Source organism: Prenolepis imparis, unplaced genomic scaffold (assembly GCF_030444845.1).
Source record: "Prenolepis imparis isolate NDT839.2.m4 unplaced genomic scaffold, iyPreImpa1.0 SCAF_14, whole genome shotgun sequence".
NCBI lineage: Eukaryota > Metazoa > Arthropoda > Insecta > Hymenoptera > Formicidae > Prenolepis > Prenolepis imparis.
The window spans coordinates 10,926,728-10,947,260 of record NW_028141172.1 but is presented as its reverse complement, the minus strand read 5'-3'; the positions used below and the strand labels follow the sequence as shown (position 1 = coordinate 10,947,260).

The 20,533-nt window shown below is 30.4% G+C and overlaps 1 pseudogene; it reads right to left on the bottom strand.

Annotated features, from left to right (window-relative positions):
* Positions 1-7,865: 7,865 nt before the first annotated feature.
* LOC145945158 (cyclin-C pseudogene) lies at positions 7,866-17,656 on the bottom strand (annotated as a pseudogene).
* Positions 17,657-20,533: the final 2,877 nt, after the last annotated feature.

Genomic DNA, 20,533 nt, shown 5'->3' with positions numbered 1-20,533 from the left:
CAACCGGGTAACGCGTTGCTAAGGTCTCGAGCGTAAGTGGGGGCCGCTAGGCGGTGAGCCTCGGAAATTGGCCGAAAAGTGCAAAACGTGGACAGCTCTGATATAGATCGTGCTGTTCAATGCAATTATTCTCTAAATCTTGCTCATATGAATCATGTTTTTCAGTCTGATTATTTTCTAAATCTTCTGTATAGCGTGCACGTTTATTTACGCAGTGATTTTCCAAATCATGTTGCTTACTTTCTTCATAAATATTATTGTTTGTTTTCATGCAATCCTTTGAAGCATTTTCCGTTAATTGTAATTGATTATTATTTAATTCTTTTTTAGATTGGTAAATATGACGTTGCTTTTCTAAACGATTTAAACTTTATTGTTCCGTCTCACATCGACGTATAGTACGTATACGATCTGCTTCAGTCTCTCTTGCTTTTATTACTACTAATGAAAGCACCTTTTGAGGAGCATATTGTGGATCTTGTGGAAAATGCTCAATAACATTAGATTCAAAAATCTTAATTAAATGCAAACGCATTAAACTATGATCATATTTTATTTTTTCGGGTTTAATATTGAATAACAATGAAATTGCAAAGGCTATTGCGAAAACCCCGCAATCGCTACCGTTTGATTGGTATTGTACAGTAGGAAATTTGACAGATTTTTTTTCAAAGTTAAATGTTGGAAATAATTTTTTTAAGAATTGTTCATGTTGTCTATGCAATTTTTTATTATTTAATGAATCATAAATAAATATTTTTTTTGTATCGTAATAACTACACACCCAATGTCCATCTGATGGACCTGACGAACTATGTAATATTTGTATATGTTTTTTATCAATTGGCATAGCCTGAATAGTATCAGAAAGTTGTAATCGCCACGTTTGGACAGGTCTATAATCTGAACAATTTTTTAAAAGATTGTCAAAATGTTCCATATGTATATCGGTTAACCATTCGCCTCGCATAATTATATCTTTTTCTCTAGGCAGAACTATTTGTTTGTTTGTCTTTACAGCCATTTTCGTATGTGTATATATAAGATAAATGCTTTATATAAACAATAGCTTTATATAGACTTTTTACTTTATATAGAATAGTTTTACTTTTATATTTTGTATAACAATTTTTTTATAAACACAGTATTCTGTATCGGCGCACAGCAGCCTTGTATCGGCGCACAGCAGCCGCTTTTGACAGGCGCACAGCAGCCTTGTATCGGCGCACAGCAGCCGCTTTTGACAGGCGCACAGCAGCCTTGTATCGGCGCACAGCAGCCGCTTTTGACAGGCGCACAGCAGCCTTGTATCGGCGCACAGCAGCCGCTTTTGACAGGCGCACAGCAGCCTTATCTCGGCGCACAGCAATCGTTTTTGACAGGCGTACAGCAGCTCTGTATCGGCGCACAGCAGCCTCGTTGTGATTTTTTAAATAATTAAAATTGATTATACTTACCTATATGTATATCCACGTGAGAAGTCGCAACTGAAATCGTCAATTCTGGAGACCTTGGTCTGCGCAGAAAATTAAACTTCTTGTTTCACATTAACATTATGGAGCTCTTGGTCTGCGCGGAAAATTAAAACTTGTTTCATTAACATTCACATTAACATTATTTAAAGGGAATGGACCTTTAGAAATTACATACCTTTAAACAACAAATTATTTGATAAATATAAATGAATTTATTATTTAGTATTTATAATTTATACATGGATTAATACAACTTTCTTCACTTTTACCACGACTAAAAATAATTAAAGAAGAGAATACTGTTAGCTAAGAATGTGAACAAACATTACAAACTGTTCATTAAGAAATTACTTTCTCAAATTTAACGTTTTCTAAATGTTTTTAAATATCTAATTATATATTTATTAATAAATGATACATGAATGTGTATGAAATCAGACAAAAGTTGTTTGATTTGAAAGAGGACAGAAGATGGCGCTACTGACTTTTTTCTAAAGGGCGCTTTTTAAGGTCATTTGAAGATATAAGGTCATTCTTAAGTTTATAATTTTTTAAATAAAACTTGTATAATTTTTTTCTATAAATCGATTCTTCGCAATTTTCGGCATAAAAAGTTCTAAAAGGTAACCAAAAAATGAATAGTTTACGAAATATTTTATTTCTAAATTTAACAGTAATTTTAATAAACTAAAATATTTAAATATAAAATATCTCGTAAACTATTCATTTTTGGCCATCTTACCTTATAACTTGTTATGCCGAAAATTGCGAGTATTCGATCTATATAAAAAAAATTATAATAATTCTATTTAAAAAAAACATAAATGCCCTTCAGAAAAAAGTTAGTAGCGCCATTTTCTGTCTCCCTTCAAATTAAACAACTTTTTTCTGGAACATTTTGTTGTACAATTAAAAATAAAAGATTTTAGGGATGGTCAATTAACTTTCTAACTACGTAAAGTCGCCCCCGCTCCCTTTTCAAGCAGGGCAAGGGGTAACTATAATTTCAAATGAAATCTCATATAAAATGTTATATGTATATGGACATGATGAAAAAATATGGAATTTTGTGGAATGAGATTTTAATTTTAATTTTTTATCTTTCAATTTTAATTTTTTTATAATTAAATTTAATTTTTAAATTTTCTAAGAAATAAATTTTATTTTATTTTTGTTAAAAATGAGTTTAATTACTATGATTTCTTTAATTTTCCTAGAAATTAATTTAATTAATAAACCATACCTGAGAATAATATAGAAATTATATTCTTTATTATCCTCTTCCGTTGTTTTTGTTATCCTCTTCCTCTTTTTCTTCCGTTTATCTATATTGTAACTGAAAAAGTAAATATTAAATGATTTAACAAATATAACATTATTAATTTTCTCCAAGAATATGGATAAGAACATTTATATATTTTTAGAAATAATAATAAATAACGTAAAAAGTGATAATTTATTAATTTTTCCTTATTTTATGCCAACAATATATATTTATAAAAGAAATAAAATAGAATGGTAGCGTAATAAGAAAATATGTACTTATAAAAGAAATAAGATAGAATGGTATAGCGTATAATAAGAAAACAGTTATTATATTATGAAAGAAATATAGTATGTCACATATATGTATAGTAATAGTATTGAATGTCAATCAAATGTATGTAGTATATATAATGGTATTTGCAACTACTTTCTTGTTACGCTATCATTTTACTATTTCTGTCATAATAATAACTACTTTCTTGTTACACTATCATATATGCTATTATTTCTTTTATAAATATGTAATTATTGATATAAAATAAGAAAGCGAATAAAAGTTAATATAATATTATTAACTGTAATATATATACTATTACTGTGAAAGCACATGTTTTCAAATAATGTTTCGATAATTTAACTAAATAATCATATGTATGTATGTGTATCGAGTACAATAAGAAGATAATTGTATACCTTGACAATTATATTAAAACCAGATCTTAAAACCAATCATAAATAGCAAACAATGTAACGATACTGAGAATGCATAGCAGAATTAAAAATACAATGCATAAAATTATAAATAATAGAATATTATAAATTGGTTAAATGTCATTCATTCATAAACATACCTGAATAATATTAGCAATTATGTTTTTTATTATCCTTTTATGTTGTTCTTAATTATCCTCCTCTTTTCTTCCGTTTATTTATGTTGCAGCTGATAAAAGTAAACATTAAGTAAGTTAACAAATAATTTGTGTTGCTAAATGGAAAGCATCCATAGATAACATACTTTTTGGTAACAAAAGTGTCCCCAAGATTTGTGCGAGAGAGAAAGATATAATTCCTATTCATCCTCTATGCGCGTGCGCTATACTGGCAGACATTATTGGAAACAATGCACGCGTATAAATGACGAATGGGAGGAATCTATACCTTTCCAATGTCTGCCGGCATAGCGCTCGCGCATAGAGGATAAATTGGAACTGGATTCTGGATCATTCTAGATATATCCTCGATATTTCACATGTCTCATCATAAAAGAACATATTGTAAGTACATATTTTACATTACATTTTTATAATTAATTTCACCAGCTTCGATTAACTTGAATTATATTTAAACATTACTTTTCATCATATTGATATCGAAAACGAACTAATTGAGGAACTAATTAAGGCAATTAAAGGAATATAACCTAAAACGCAAATTAATGCAAGCAATAATTGAATAAAAATATTTATTACTTATATTATTAAATACAGTGATATTTTGTATTGAAAACTAAAATGTTACTTATTAAAAGAATTGAAATACAAGATATCACTGAGCGTTTTCCAGCAAACCACATAGACCAGTGCTGGGATTTACTTGCCATTTACGGCGAGATTTCGAGACGCACGCCTCTTGCCCCCCACTCCTCGCTCGCGCCATAACAACGCAGCGCCGGCCGCTCGTAACTAAGGAGCGCGGCACATAGTCTCAGGAACATGCGTATCAAACGCAATAGCACAATTAGCATTCTAATAGCAAAAGAACACATATACGTGATTAATAATAGAATAATAACTATTTGTATTATTAATACAAAATAAAAGATTGAATAGAAAATTTTAATAATAACTTTTGCTATTAGAATGCTAATTGTGCTATTACGTTTGATACGCACGTTCCTGAGACTATGTGCCGCGCTCCTTAGTTACGAGCGGCCGGCGCTGCGTTGCTATAGCGCGAGCGAGGAGTGGGGGGCAAGAAGCGTACGTCTCGAAATCTCGCCGTAAATGGCAAGTAAATCCCAGCACTGGATAGACGATACATTATTACTCAAAGTATCATTCTATCTTCTTTCAACATCAGTGATAGAATGATATTATACTGTGTCACACTGTGTCGACTTGTGTCACTTGCTGGAAAACTCATCACTATTCTATACATATATTTACAATGTGATAGTATTTTTTAATTTTTCAATTAATAATTTATTAATTGTTTTTTAGCTAATACTGCTAAAAAGGAAATGGCGCAACATACAAAAGGTAAATATAAAATTAAATTTAACGTATTTTATATAAGTAAAAGCTTCTATATTAAAATATTATGTTATCGATGAAGAAATTTAAACATTTTATTAAGTATCATGTATTGTAAGTGAAACATAAAAGATTAGCGTGACTATGTGTAATATATATAGATGTATCTGTACACACACGCACGCACGTGCTCGCGCATATACACACACACATCACTGTGTATATATACATATACAATTTATATACATATTGTTATGCTGATCTTTTATGTTTCATTTACAATACATGATACTTAATATAAATTTCTTCTTCGATAACATAACATTTTAACAAAGAAGTTTTTACTTATATAAAATTAATCATTTTCACATGTTTCCTATACTGCATAAACAGAAAATATATACATAACAGACTATCATTCATACACGCATTCAAAATAGTAATTTATATATCTAGTTTATATACAATAAACTCAATATGTTTGTTTATATAGATGCGCTTAAAAAAAACAACGAAGACGAAGATATACAATTAGCTAAAGTAGCTGAAAATATGGAAGACATGGCTAATAAGAAACAACAGCAGGAAAGTAAAGGTATATATAAATGTTAATTAAATATATTTAATATTTATGTGTAAATTGTTATACACGACATATGTATATTATTTGATTACATAACTAATCACATTAATTTTGTTTTTAGATAAAGAATACGAAATAAAAATTGCTACATTACAAAACGAATTGCACAAATTAAAAAAACAATTATTAGCAAATCAAGCACCCGCACCAGTACAAGCACCTGCGCAAGAACCAGTGCAAGCACCAGCGCAAGAACCAATGCAAGCACCAGTTCAAGAACCAGCGCAAGCACTAGCGCACGCACCAGCGCAAATACCAGAGCAAGCACCAACGCAAACACCAGAACAAGCACCAACGCAGGTACCAGCGCAAGATATAAAAGGTAAATCTATAAATAATAATATTCTATAAATAATAATATTCTATAAATAATATAATATTCTATAAATAATAATATTCTATAAATAATAATAAAATTACATTTTTGTATTGCAGTACTTCCTCGCAGATGGGCACGAGGAGGAAGAAATCGCGATCGAGGAGGTTATTATAAACCACGAGGCAACAGACGTGGCGGCCAAAAGAACAATGTTTTTAACTTTTCGTTATATTAATTAACTATACCTAATAATGTACATGAGTATGCGTGCGTTCGTGCGTGTGTGTGTGCGCGCGTAGACACACACACACGAACGCACGCATACTGATGTACATTAATAATTAATTATTATAACGATTTCTTTTGGCCTGTTGCCACGTGGTCTATAATAAAATAAATAAAATAAAATAACATCTGTGTATGACAATAATATTCGTGTAAACAAATATGTACAAATATCCTAGAGATACAATTTTTCTCTACACACACGCGCACATGCACGTGTGTGTATGTGTGTGCGAAGAAAAATTGTATCTTTAAAATATTTCTACATATTATTTGTTTACTCGAATATTATTGTCATACACAGATGTTATTTTATTTTATTTATTTTATTTTAGACCACGTGGCAACAGACGTGGCGGCCAAAATTTTCGTTATAATTAATTATTAATGTACATGGGTATGCGTGCGTTCATGTGTGTGTGTGTGTGTGTGTGTGTGTGTGTGTGTGTGTGGGCACTCGCGCGAGTGTTTGTGTGTGTCGATGGGTGAGTGTGCGTGCATGCGTACGTGTGTGCTACGTTGGTCGTTCAAGTAAACAAATATCTATAAATATGTAGAAATTTTCTAGATATACAATTTTTCTCAACACACACACGTGCGCGCGCGCGTGTGTGAAAAAAATTGTATCTCTAGAATATTTCTACATATTTATACATACGTATATTTATTTGTTTACTCGAACGACCAACGCATCACATATTAATGTCCTACACAGATGTTATTTTATTTTATTTATTTATTTTATGGCAACAGACGTGACGGCCAAAAGAGAAAAGTTTTTAATTTTTCGTACTGATTCTTGCGCTGGTGCTTGCACTGGTGCGGGTGCTTGATTTACTAATAATTGTTTTCTTAATTTGTACGTGTGTGCTACGTTGATCGTTCGAGTAAACAAATAAGTAGAAATATTCTAGAGATACAATTGTTCTCAACACACACACATGCGCGCGCACGTATGTGAAAAAAATTGTATCTCTAGAATATTTCTACATATTTATACATACATATTTGTTTACTCGAACGACCAACGCATCACATATTATTGTCCTACACAGATGTTATTTTATTTTATTTTATTATGGCAACAGATGTGACGACCAAAAGAGAAATGTTTTTAATTTTTCGTACTGGTTTTTGCGCTGGTGGTTGAACTGGTGCGAGTGCTTGATTTACTAATAATTGTTTTCTTAATTTGTACGTGTGTGCTACGTTGATCGTTCGAGTAAACAAATATGTAGAAATATTCTAGAGATACAATTGTTCTCAATACACCCACATGCGCGCGCGCGCGTGTGTGAATAAAATTGTATCTCTAGAATATTTCTACATATTTATATATACATATTTGTTTACTCGAACGACCAACGCATCACATATTAATGTCCTACAAAGATGTTATTTTATTTTATTTTATTATGGCAGACGTAACGGCCAAAAGAGATATTAATTAACTATTAACTAATAATGTACATGAAGTTGCGCGCGTGCGTGCGTGTTTGTGTATGCGTACGTGCGTACTACGTTGGTTGTTCGAGTAAACAATAAATAAATGAAATACAAAACAATATTGTCAACTTAATTCGCTGTAGCAAATCCCAAACATTTGGCAAATAAGGTTCTTGATATTAATGTTGTGGTGTTGCTTTTTGCTTTGGCATTTTAGCCAGTAAACCTTGAATCTCATTCATTTCATCATATCTCTTCCACAATAGATTAATTATATATCGTGCTATTTTTTTAATTTAGCAGACAAGCTATTTGCAGACAACCTGTAATAAAACAAAATAGACTTTGTTAAATATAAAATTTCTTTTTAATACACACTAGATTTTAATACACACTAGATTGTAAAATTAAAATTAATACTGCTTGCCAATAGATATTTGATAAGGATTAATAAACATACATCTGTTCTTAAACTGTCATTAATTATACGCCATGCAAGAGTAAGTAATTTATCATCTGGCTCCACATCCTGAATTAATGTTAATAATAAGGGACGGTACGGTTGATATACTATCTGAATGTTCCAAAAGATAAATCTCACACTCTAGAATAAGATTTGTACGATATAGAGAGAAATTTTTGTGTATGCATAAATAAACTTGTTTTTATAAAATTTAATTAGCATATTAACCATCAATAAATTATAAAACAAGATATATTCACGAAACTTACCTGTAGTTCCCATTGTCGTTATCAATTTAGTATTAGATATACTTTGCCAAAAAGACTGCCGCAGGAGTTAATAATAAAGTCTTATACATTTTAAGCTATTGCGAGCATAAAACTATCACTTGTTGCTTCACACACAACGTCAATTGTTCATCTAACATATGTATCACTAATAACAGAAAACAGAAATAATAAATACATAATTATGTATGCATAGACTATATTGTACAATTATGAAACATGATATGTCTAGACCGTAACCTAGCTACTCTTTATTATGAAGCTCATTTTTGAAGGAATCAAGCATTTGACCACAAGATATATATTTTTCTCTATTTGACTTTTATTATTTTCGACAACAATCACCAACCGGCTAAGTTCCCGAAGCTCAAAAATAGGGTCCAGACAATTAACATTTACGATTATAATTATATTATAACCTATAAGCACACATCGGTCTGTGGTCTGTGGTAATAACATAAAAATGAAAGCGCCACTAGCGCACCCTTGTACCAAAAGGTGGAACTGTACAAGAATCGCGCATGCGCTAATGCGCGTATGCCCTAATGGGACTTGCATGAACGATGATGATGATGAACGACGTGGACGTTTCTTACACGAAATTTTTTATATTGAGACTTAACATCATAATATTTCCGTTTACAAAGCATATAGAGCAAAAATAAAGACACTTTCCTCATATAATTCGACCTCAATCTATCGATTAAGACTAATAAAAACTCGATCGCTTCAGCCGTTATTGAGCATCCGAAATCTATGATTATCTCAACTGTCCGATTCGCGTAAAGATACACGGTGCCTCGCTTCTAAAGGGTCGGCTTCGCCCAAACTAGGCGCGAGACACTACCGTGTCTCTTGATATGAGAAAAAAGCCTAAAGTATTCTTTTATCTCAAATATGAATAACCATGCAATGTGCTTCACTCTTTTGTAAATTTGCTGTGATATTGCTATAGCCGATAGTATTAATTTTATTTTTTTAATCAAATATTCAAATTTTCTATTTATGATTCTCTTCATGTATCAGATATTAACAGAATTAATGAGAAATTTTTGACTCCTTTTTTCATTTGATTTATTATATATATGTATATATATCTACTTATTTACGTATATTTTCATAAATGTGTCAAGATGTATGAGATAACGCATATTTGTATAAATATTTTAATAAATTAATTGTAAATTTTTGACATTAAAATCAAATAATATGTTTTGATATGTACCAGTGTGTGTGTTTGTGTGAGTATTTATTTGCGCATGCTTTGATTCTGACAGAAACGTTTTTTTCCGTCAAGGTTGTATAAAGCTAGAGAACGGCTTCAGATTTAAAAGTTGTTCAATAGAATTTGAAACGAATGTATATGGGGAGGACAAAGCTATTTCACACTTGGTTCAACTATCTATGCAACAATTTCATCAGATAATAACGCCAACTACTACAATGTGCGAGCGAGACTAAAGCTGTTAAATAATATTGCGATCAAAGCAATATTTAATAAATAAAAGACTTGTGCGTTTCATCTAGGCCACACGTTTGTTCCTGCTCTTGCTATTTTATAAATTGAAATGAAACGAGAACAGATATCACAAATTGGTAAGTTAAAATATTCTTGCATAAATCCATATAACTTTTCGAGTTTTTTTGTTGAAGAGATAATAATCTGGAATAATTTTATATATTAATGTCAAATGTATTTACAGTTCTTTGTAATTTAGAGGCCATGACTTGAAGAATTTTGCCATTTGTTAAATTTTAATAAGCTAAATTCTAGTACTTTTTCTCAAAATTTGCTCGAAATCAGCATTAATATATTTTAGCGAACAGTTGCGCGTTTTAAATATACACAAAATAAGTTAAATTTTAAGGTGTAATTTCGTCAGCTCAAAAACGACAGAAATTAGATTTGAGTAAAGTATAAATAGAACATTTGTAAAATGACTTTCGCATTGTCAGTATTAATAAATATCATTATTAATTTATATTAATAATTATTAATTTATATTAAGAATACATTAAATTTGAATTTTGTGATTATTCTAATTAATGGTGTTATGCCCTTGTGAGGCACAGGATAGTTAAGGGATCGTTACCGAATTAGAACTAGGAAGCTCGGGAACGTCAGGGGGAATTTCACTTCCGTTTGTGGTTTCACAATATATTTAAAATAAATAGTCAGTTGTACAAAGTATATGAGCGTCTTGGGATGACGCAAAATAAAGTATGCTTACACAGTTGTTGCGTAGATCACTTGTTTACAATCGTGTCGTGGTTTGTTATTAACGTACTTGCGCTTTACTGCAGCTTGACTGGGACCTCGAGAGTTGTCTTAGGGTCCTTTTTATATCTAATAATTGGGTTACTAGTCGCAAGCGAAGGAGGTTAATGGAACGTTTTGCTTGCGATTTTGGTAATTTCTTAATTAGCGCAGTGCTTACTCAGCGTTAGTCTCGTTTTTCGGATTTCGTATGCTTGTCGAAATTCTTATTGCCTCAGCGCTTTTGCAAGCATGCGTCTTACTTATTTTTGTGTAATATATACAAAATAATAATAATTATATTAAGTGATTTTAATAATTATAGTTATAGCTTTTAGGGCTATAACAATGGTAATACAAATAAAGTACGGTTTGTCTAATTTTTTACATATTAAACAAAGTTAGAATATATAATCATGTTAGTAAACATAGATGAGAATATATTCGTGAATTTTTTTTTTCTTTAAATTGTTATTATATATATATAGTTTATTATAATGTATTTCGATTCTAGAATTAAATTTGAGTTGTAATAAATAAAAATATTCAACATACAAAATAATTTTCGAACAAGTTTTAATACAATATACATTTAACATATTTTTAATTATATATGTAATTAATTGTTAGGATCAATTTATTAATTATAATTTATTAATTATAATATTAAATTATAATATATTGTAACTATTTAATTGGAATATTTTTTTCTTCCATATTTTGCTCGATTTTTTTCTTACTCGTATTTTTTATTTTTTAGAGGATACATTGGCGGAAAAGCGTTTCGAGTTCGCGATCAATTGTTTGCATAAAGTCATGCAAATCGACCCCAAGAAAAATTTAGCCTTTAGTCCGCATTTCATATATGAGGGACTTATGGTGATTTATTTAATAGTCCATGGTAACACCGAGGAGCGGCTAAAAGATATTCTTGATTTAACAAATTTATCGAAACATGGGTTGTTACAATACTACGAATTAAAATTAAAGAAAGAACTTCCATTACGAGTAAATAATTATAAAGCATTTTTGTACTAAACGATGGAAACAATAAGAAAAGTGTCAAAATTTGTATAGCAGACTTTTTATCTATTGAAATGTAAAAACAATCTATCAACAAAAACTTTGCCACTCAGATAAATTAATAGCGGCTACAAAAAAGAAAATATATTTTTAATTATAATTAAAATATTTGAAGTTTGGATACATCTTACATTTGTCACTGTTCAATATTTTAATGATAGAGCCTTTAATAAATATCAGAAAGTTTACTTATCGAAATATATTTATAATTTTAACACTTTTTTATTTTGATTTATTTTAATAAAGTAATTTGGCACAATTTGGAGTTAATTTTAGATTTAAAAAAGCATAACACGCGTACTTAAACGATTTCGGGTGCTAATATAAAAATTTGAATAACGCGATTTAAAAATGAGAGAAGTCTTTTATCAAGAAATAAGTGAAAATCTTACTAATATTTTCTTTGATATTTTCAGTTACGGAATAATACATATGTGGTTTAGCCCTTCTACGATGAACATGTTAAACTTTGGCTTAGGTCGCATAATTTCTTAATATTAAAGCGTATTCAAATTTTGAACGATGCATCAGAAGTATTTAAATTTATCAATTCTCCTATCAGAGGAATAAATATCATAAATAGAATAATAAACAATTTCTTAATGGGTTACATGATTTATCCTACGAAATTAAGCGTAGCCAGAAAAAATATGGAATTTATTTTGATGAACATCCTCCGTTTTAAGTTGCAAGAATTCCAAATTTCAACGGCCTGCCTATCTGACGCACCAAGTGTATCGACAATTCCTGACAAACGAAAGCGTAGAGAATGTGAGCAAATAATCTTTAGACCATTTATAAATGGAAAGTGAATTGATCATCGAGCCTGTATCCAAAATCGATGGCGAGAAGAAAATTAGTGGCTAGCAATTGTTCGCAATACGCATGCGATGATATCGTTGTTATGGTTTTCTTGGAAATAGAATTATAAGCTTTGCTTGACCTTGACGTTTTTATTAACAATCGTTTGAGAATAATTGTTAGTTATTATATTTCTCTTTTGTGTCGATCTTGGATACAGGCTAATTCCATGAAAAATACAGACAATTTCCCTTTCATTGATATATGTCATAAGATCATCTTGTAATTTCATCTTTTTTTACATAATATATATATGTAAAGCTTTTTATAATTTCATTTTTTCATTTAATTGTATCATATTTAACGAAACTAATTGAAAGCTGTTTAACGAAACATATTTTGTAAACATTTATTTTACCTTCTAAAGCACTCAGCGCTTTAACCCTTCTGTCAAGGAACGGAAATCCAAATATCCAAAGCAACTTTAAATTTTAAACATGTCGAAACTTTTCTATACTAAACAAAATACAAATATATTTGTTTAAAAATAATCTTCTAAGTTATAACGAAAAAGAATATTCAGCAGCTGCTAAAGAAATGTCACAGTGCAAAAAAACACGCAGTTGGTACCAGGACATTAATAATAAAATTAATAATTATGCATTAACAGAAGGTTTAAATTTTAGAATAATAAAAATTTTTGTTATTATAATTGTTTTTGATATTGTTGAAAACAAGATGTCGATTTTTACCAATTTGCCGCTTATTTTATTTTTAATTGTTGCTACCGACACTGACATTTCCGATATGGTCCAACGATTGTCGACTGAGGATGGAAAGCGCAAATTGCGCGATCTGTTACATGATACGACATCGAAAGAAAGTAGAAACTCCTTGAAGTGGCCGACGTTTCTAGTGGTGAAAAATTTGAAAATCCGTGAGCTGCTTCTAGCTCTAGGTCTCGAGGAATTAATATCATTCGACGCGATTCACGAAATAGAAGGTGCTGATGATATATCTTCCGTGCGCCTCGGCAATGCCGTGCATCGTACTTTTGTCTATGTTTCGGAAAGGGAAACCATCGCGAGTGCAATCATCATGTTTTACACCGGACAAGGGTCCTCTCCTCGAACCTAAATCGAGTCGACGTGTATTGTAATTATCCGTTTGTCTGGCTGATCTATGATAAAACGCGTCGAAATATCCTCTTTATCGGAGTTTTCAATAAATTTGCCGAATCCGTTCGCCCTCCTCAAGAGACGGCCATATAAAGTGAATTGAGAAGTACATGAGTCGGACACACATTTTGAAACGATTGATATAAGTGATTTGTTATTGCAAGATGATATGTAATTATAGAAACTTTTTTCCTTTCTACGCGACTCAATCTTTTGTCGATTTGAGTTAATTGTAAGATTAGTATTAATATTTCGTGCGTGATATACCTTACGAGCAACTTCTATTAAAAATTCAAAAATGCATAAAATTATTTATGTCATTAAAATTTAAGGTATGATTGAGTAAATTAATAAATTTTTGGAAGATCGTAATAAAGAAAAGCTGGTATTCTTTTTCTCGAAAATGTAAACTGTCAGTTCTTGTTAATTTTGTCTCGATTTGAATTTCATTGTTTTATAATTTCTTGTGTTATTAATTAACTGAAAAAAAAACATATAACTTAAAAATGCTGATTATTGTTTCATGATATGTAAATGCTAAATTTCGATAAAACAGTTAATATACTCTGTATATGCATATGTATAATGTATATATATACATATTTATGTACATATATGTACATCTATGCATCTATATTGTATATATTTATGTATAATACATATATATATATATATATATATATATATATATATATATTTATGTACATATATGTATATCTATGCATCTATATTGTATATATTTATGTACATATATAAATATATTTATTATATATATATATATATATATATATATATGTACATAGTTTTATATATACATATATACATATATATTAATTTGTATAAATACATATATATATATCTATGCATATATACATATGTATATATAGTAATACATCTATAAATGTCAAATGTTAAATTACTTTTTTTGGATTCTTTGTAAGAAACATTTGGAGCGAGTCAACAGTTCGCTGTCGAATTTAACATTTACATATTATTGGATACATATGTATTTAAATAACGCTTACAAAGTTTGTAAAAGCATTAATTGTGCGGTGTAGCAATGTAATAGGACAAAAATTGAACTATCTTTCTCTCATAAATATGTGTAATCATGCGCAATACTTAATTCCATTTTAATTTTGATATAATATTGCTATAGCTAATTAGCATTCTATTTTATTCTTTCGATAATATATATATTTAAATGTTTTTTTATGATTCAACATTAACATTATCGAGGGATTTTTTATTTTTTTTTTACTTGACGCACGCTTTATATATGGGCGCCTATATATTTCTTTATATTTTCATAATTGTATTACGATATATGAGATAATAAATTCATATAAATATAAATAAAGTTTGAATTTTTGAAATTAATATTAAATTATATGTTTTATTAATGTGCATCTGTAAGTGTGTTTGTATTCGTGTATATGTGTATGTTATTATGATTGTGATAAAACTGTTATCTTCAAACTATGAAAAATCAAAGGAGAGAACTGTTTCAGATTTATAAATCCACAATAAAAAAAGAGATGTAGACCTGAGAAGTGTTTTTTAATTTCTTATTTTGGCAAGAATTAATGCATTTTTATGAAAAATTTAACTCTAGCTTAATTATTTGATTATTCCATATTTACGATGTGTCACATTTAAATATATTTATAATTAAAATAAATGATTTAGGATTATTTTAATTATTTTATTTTCTTAGTTTCTTATAACTAGAAAAATTATTAGAGATTTCTTAGTTATTAGAGAATTTTGTAATTATGGGAGCTATATAAAATTCCTCTTTCTCGATTCACTTTTTTGTCGATGTTAATAAGCATAGTTTTATTTCGTGCGCGATATATTCTATGAGCAACATGTTTTAAAATATTGCAGACCAATGAAATTAATTAAAATTTTGAGTTATTTAAATTTATATTTGGTTGATATTATATTTATAAATTTACTGAAGAGCGAGATGAAAAAAGAAGCTCGTATCTTTCAAAGTTTTTTCGGAAATATAATCTGTTTAGATGATTTTTATAAAAATATTAATTAAGCGATGATAATGTAATAGAAAAAAAATGAATTTTTCTATTCATGCGATGTGCTTAATTCTATTTTAATTTTTCTATTGCTATTATTAATATTAAAATTTATTTATCCGATAATATGACATATATTTAAGTCTTATTTTTATGGTCCTCTTCATGTGTCAAATATTAATAAAATCCATAATAAATATTTAACATTATTTTTATTTGACGTATGCTATATATATATAAAGGTGCATATCAATTTCTTTACATTTTCATAATTTTATATTACGATATATGTAAAGACATTTATTTACATAATTATAAATAAAATCTTGCATTTTTAACATTAAAATCAAATGATATATTTAATGTTTCAAATGTGTATCTGTGTGTGAGCATGTGTGTGTATATTATATTCGTGTGTATTTATTTGCGCATGTTATGTCCCTATAGAAATGTTTTTCCTTCATCAAACATGAAATATAAAGCCAAAGAACAGCTTCAGATTAGAACATTGTTTAGGAGAATCTCAGGCAAATATATATCGAGAGCACATAATTACTTCAAACTAGGCTTATCTACTTTTGCAAAAATTACATCCGATAGCAATTAATTACAATGCGCAGCATTTATTCCAGCTTTTGTTATTTTCACAGAAATGGAAGATTCTAAAATAATGGAAGGATTAATGATTGGCGAGTCAAAAATATTATTGTACAAAACTATGTAATTCTTCAGTCGATTTTTCGAATAAACAATAATCGAAAATATAGGCAAATTTTGTTTGCGTTATAATTTTATATATTATTTTGTAAAATAAACTTATAGTTCGATGTAATTTAGTGGCCATGACTCGAGGAATCTTGCAATTCGTTAGATTTGTAAACTCTAGTATTTTTTCTCGAAATCTGCTCGAAATCAGCATTAATTATATTTTAATGAATTGTTTCGCGTTTCAGATATTCACAAAATAGATTCAATTTTAAGATATGACTTAAGTGGTCTGGATAGAATTATTGTAGAATTTAATTTCTTCATTTTCAAGTATTAAATATTAGGTTACATAAAAAATATTATGTTAATAATTATCCATCGAATTTCGCATTTATTCTATTTGCCGGAAATATAAGTTATTCGAGTTTGTTAGATATTAAAGATATTAGTTTGAAATTTAATTATGTTAATAAATATAAATACCAATACATCTGCAAAATTACTTGTCATTTTCACTTTTGATTGTTATTAAATTATATATAAGGACTGACTATAAAAAGTCAAACTTTAAGTGTTTTGGTTTTCACGTTTCAACAAAATTTAGCACATATACGTTTTTTTAGTCTTCATCATTTTTGTCTAAAAAATCGCCACATAAACTGAACACATCCTTATTAAAACCATCATAAAACATAATTTAAAAACAATAACATACTCATACTCATGGGAAAGTTGATAAAGAATTCGATAACACAGTATTACAAGATGGTTTTACACTATTGCATTTAGGTGATTTTTTTAAGTTCGATTTCATTATGAACAGCCTATGTATATATTATTTATTTCATCGTATTTCGAAGATAAAATTAAATTGTAATAAGAAAAAATATTCTCAACATACAAAATAATATTCGAATTTCAATGCATTTTACTTTGCATTTAACATATTTATTATAATTACATATATGATTAATCGTTAGGATTAATTTATTAATTTTTATTATAATTTATTGTGACATTTCATTTGTAACATTTCTTTCTTTTCAATTTTGATTGATTTTTTAGTAGTAAGTGGGCAGGTATGGCCCGTCAAAACAAACCCCCACCACTCGGCCCCTGTCGCCATATCCCCACCACTCGACCACTGTCGCCATACCCCCACCACTCGACCATTGTCGCCAGACGGAATGGCGGGGGGAAATTCGGTCCTGACCCATCGGGGACCCAAAAAAATAGGGGTAATAAAACGTGTTTGCATAGGATCTGTCGCGCCGAAGGAAATCTTCGATAAATAGGGTAGAAATGGTTAAAAAGAAAAAGATTATGCAATATTATATTTAATTAGAGTAATAATGACATGACACAGTGGGGGTTAAAAAAAATGGGTAATAAATTGAATACGCATAGGTTCTGCCGCGTCGAGGAAACCATCGCTGATAATTATGGTAAAAAAATGTTTGAAAAGGTCTAAGAGATTACACAGGGATGGTGTTATGCATTTTGTTGTTCGTATGACGATGCAGGCTGGGAGAGGTGAACAGGAACGTGCGTGTGTGGATGGGAAGGTTTCTGATGGACAGGAGGGAAAGAAAGAGAACGACTGTTTTTTTCGAGTAAAATATGTATGCTTTATATAAGATAATGTTGCTATTACGAAAAATTAAAAGAGTTACAAAAATATTCATGGTTATGTAAATTACGCTAAAGTTTTTTAAAGCTCAAATTATTATTTCGCTATAAAGTAACGGGTAAATAATGTACAAAAAGTTTCAAGTAAAAAGTTTCACACATTTATTATTAGTATAATTCTTCATATAAATTGATATTACAAATACAAAAATTATAAACGATACATAAAAGTATGTTATTAAAATTACTGTATTGAATATGATGTGAACTAGTTAACTATCTTAACACGCTTCTTGTTTTAGCGAGGAAAAATTTTGCGAAATAAATGTACGATTAATCTGTGTTCGCAATTATCCGTAAAAAGAGTAAGAAACTGATTAAGATCGTAACCGACAGACATATAATATAGAAATACACAGCTATGTTGTCCGCAAGTTTGCGAGAAAAGTCCTTGTAGTTGTCGGATGTTCCATCGATGGATGATGGAGTTTCGTCGAAGACGAAGGAGAAATCCGGGCTCCAGAGGTGGTATTCCATAGCTGTCGAAGTAGGTACCTATTCCATGTTCGTCGAGGAAGAAAGCGACCCAATGTTCTCCAGGTCGATTATGATCGTCTGTATTAGCGACGATGGCAGTCGACCTCGTCCACACCCTCGGAACTCTGTCGGCGGGATAGACACCCACATGTTTGGCATCGATACGGCGCAATGCTCGTAGAATTTCGCAAGAGTTCATTTTTTTGACACAAGGCCGAGCGCGTGGATCCTGGTATTATTTGAATAACTTCAGTTTTTACTTCTCTCGCTGTAATGTCGTCGTTTGACGATTTGAGTTCCGCAAATCTTTCTTCTTTTTCTTCCTTTTTAATTGTCTGTTCGACGCTTGACAAATTTTTTGTCTCTATTACATTATCCGTTTGAGTTTTAATATTTTGAATTAGGAAGGGATTGTCATTTACGTTACTAACAAAGTATCCCTTGCTGGCACTGGTTTCCTCGCTTTCGCATCCGCCGTCGTCGTCGTCACTCAATTGATAATTTTCAGGAGAACTACAAGTAGCGGCGAGACTAACGTTGAGAGTATCGTTGCTGCTGCAACTATTTTGATCGAGTAGCCAGCGTTTCAATTTGTAAGCGTTATATAACGCGCAATTAAAGATTTTTCGAAATCCGTGATGAGCGCAATATTGTCCACACTCTTCCTCCAACATTAGATTTTTGAATGCTGGAGAGATACCTTCCAAATTATATATCTCTCTGGAAAGTAGATTTCGCAAATATTGTGCTTTTTCACTGCCTCTAACGTAAATGTGACGCGTCTGTCTTATAATTTCACGTAAATGCACCGTAAAATATTTTGGATTAGTCTCGCCGTCGAACCATTCGATTCCATGATAATTTCGTGCGAGCCAACAGTTTTGTCTTCTTACTTTTTCGGGTAATTCAGCGAACGGATGCGGAGGCATCATAATCCAATGGTCGACGATCGAGGCATCAATTGCGACAACCGCAACTTCCTTGGGAAGAAACTTCTCACTCGCATCGCGAAAACCTTGTCGATGATTATATCCATATTGCGAAGTAAAATTTACACACTTTTGTTGGCGAAAATCAAGTTTTTCACGAACCGTCGACGAACACGTCTCGAGGGAAACTGATATTCCTTCTCGTCACATTTTAAGTTTTTCTTCTCGTGTCGGTGAATGAAAGCGGAGGGTGGGGATAAGAAAAATACAGAAAAAATTTTAATCGAGTACGTTGCGACGAGGGAATTGTAAATGCTGTGATAAAAAATTTAACCAGAAAAATCGACGATGACTTGACGAGACGAGTCGATTTCTATCACATTATCAAATTCGGCGTAAACAATACAGTTAATTGTCTCGGTGATCGCTTTTTCAAATCGTACTTCTATTCGTAAACTACCGTGTCTCACGAGATTCCAATGCCCGACACAATTAGCAGACAAATCGGGCATGAGATCAAAAGCGAAAAGCGTGTATCCCTTGGAATAATCATCTCTACTTATGGAATATGTTTTTTATTTTTTATATATCGCTAGTAAATTAATCAACAGGGTAGTTAAATTAATCGACCACACTAGCCAATGAATTTGTCTAAGCTATGACTTTATCGACCATATGGTTGTGGTCTTTATAAAGTACAACTTGAAATTATTAATTACAAATTTTTCTTAAGTGAGAAAAATATTAGTCCGAAAGTCGCTGAATCGGGAATCGAACCCGAGTCTTTCGCTTGCCGGGCGACTGCTCTTACCTCTAAGCTATTCAGACCCTTCGAAACAATACTCTTCTCTTTTTGCTTTTATATAGTTATTTGTAAAATAACGCCTTGTATATTCGCCGGCGTATACTAAACAGTTGGAAAATCATCTATACGGG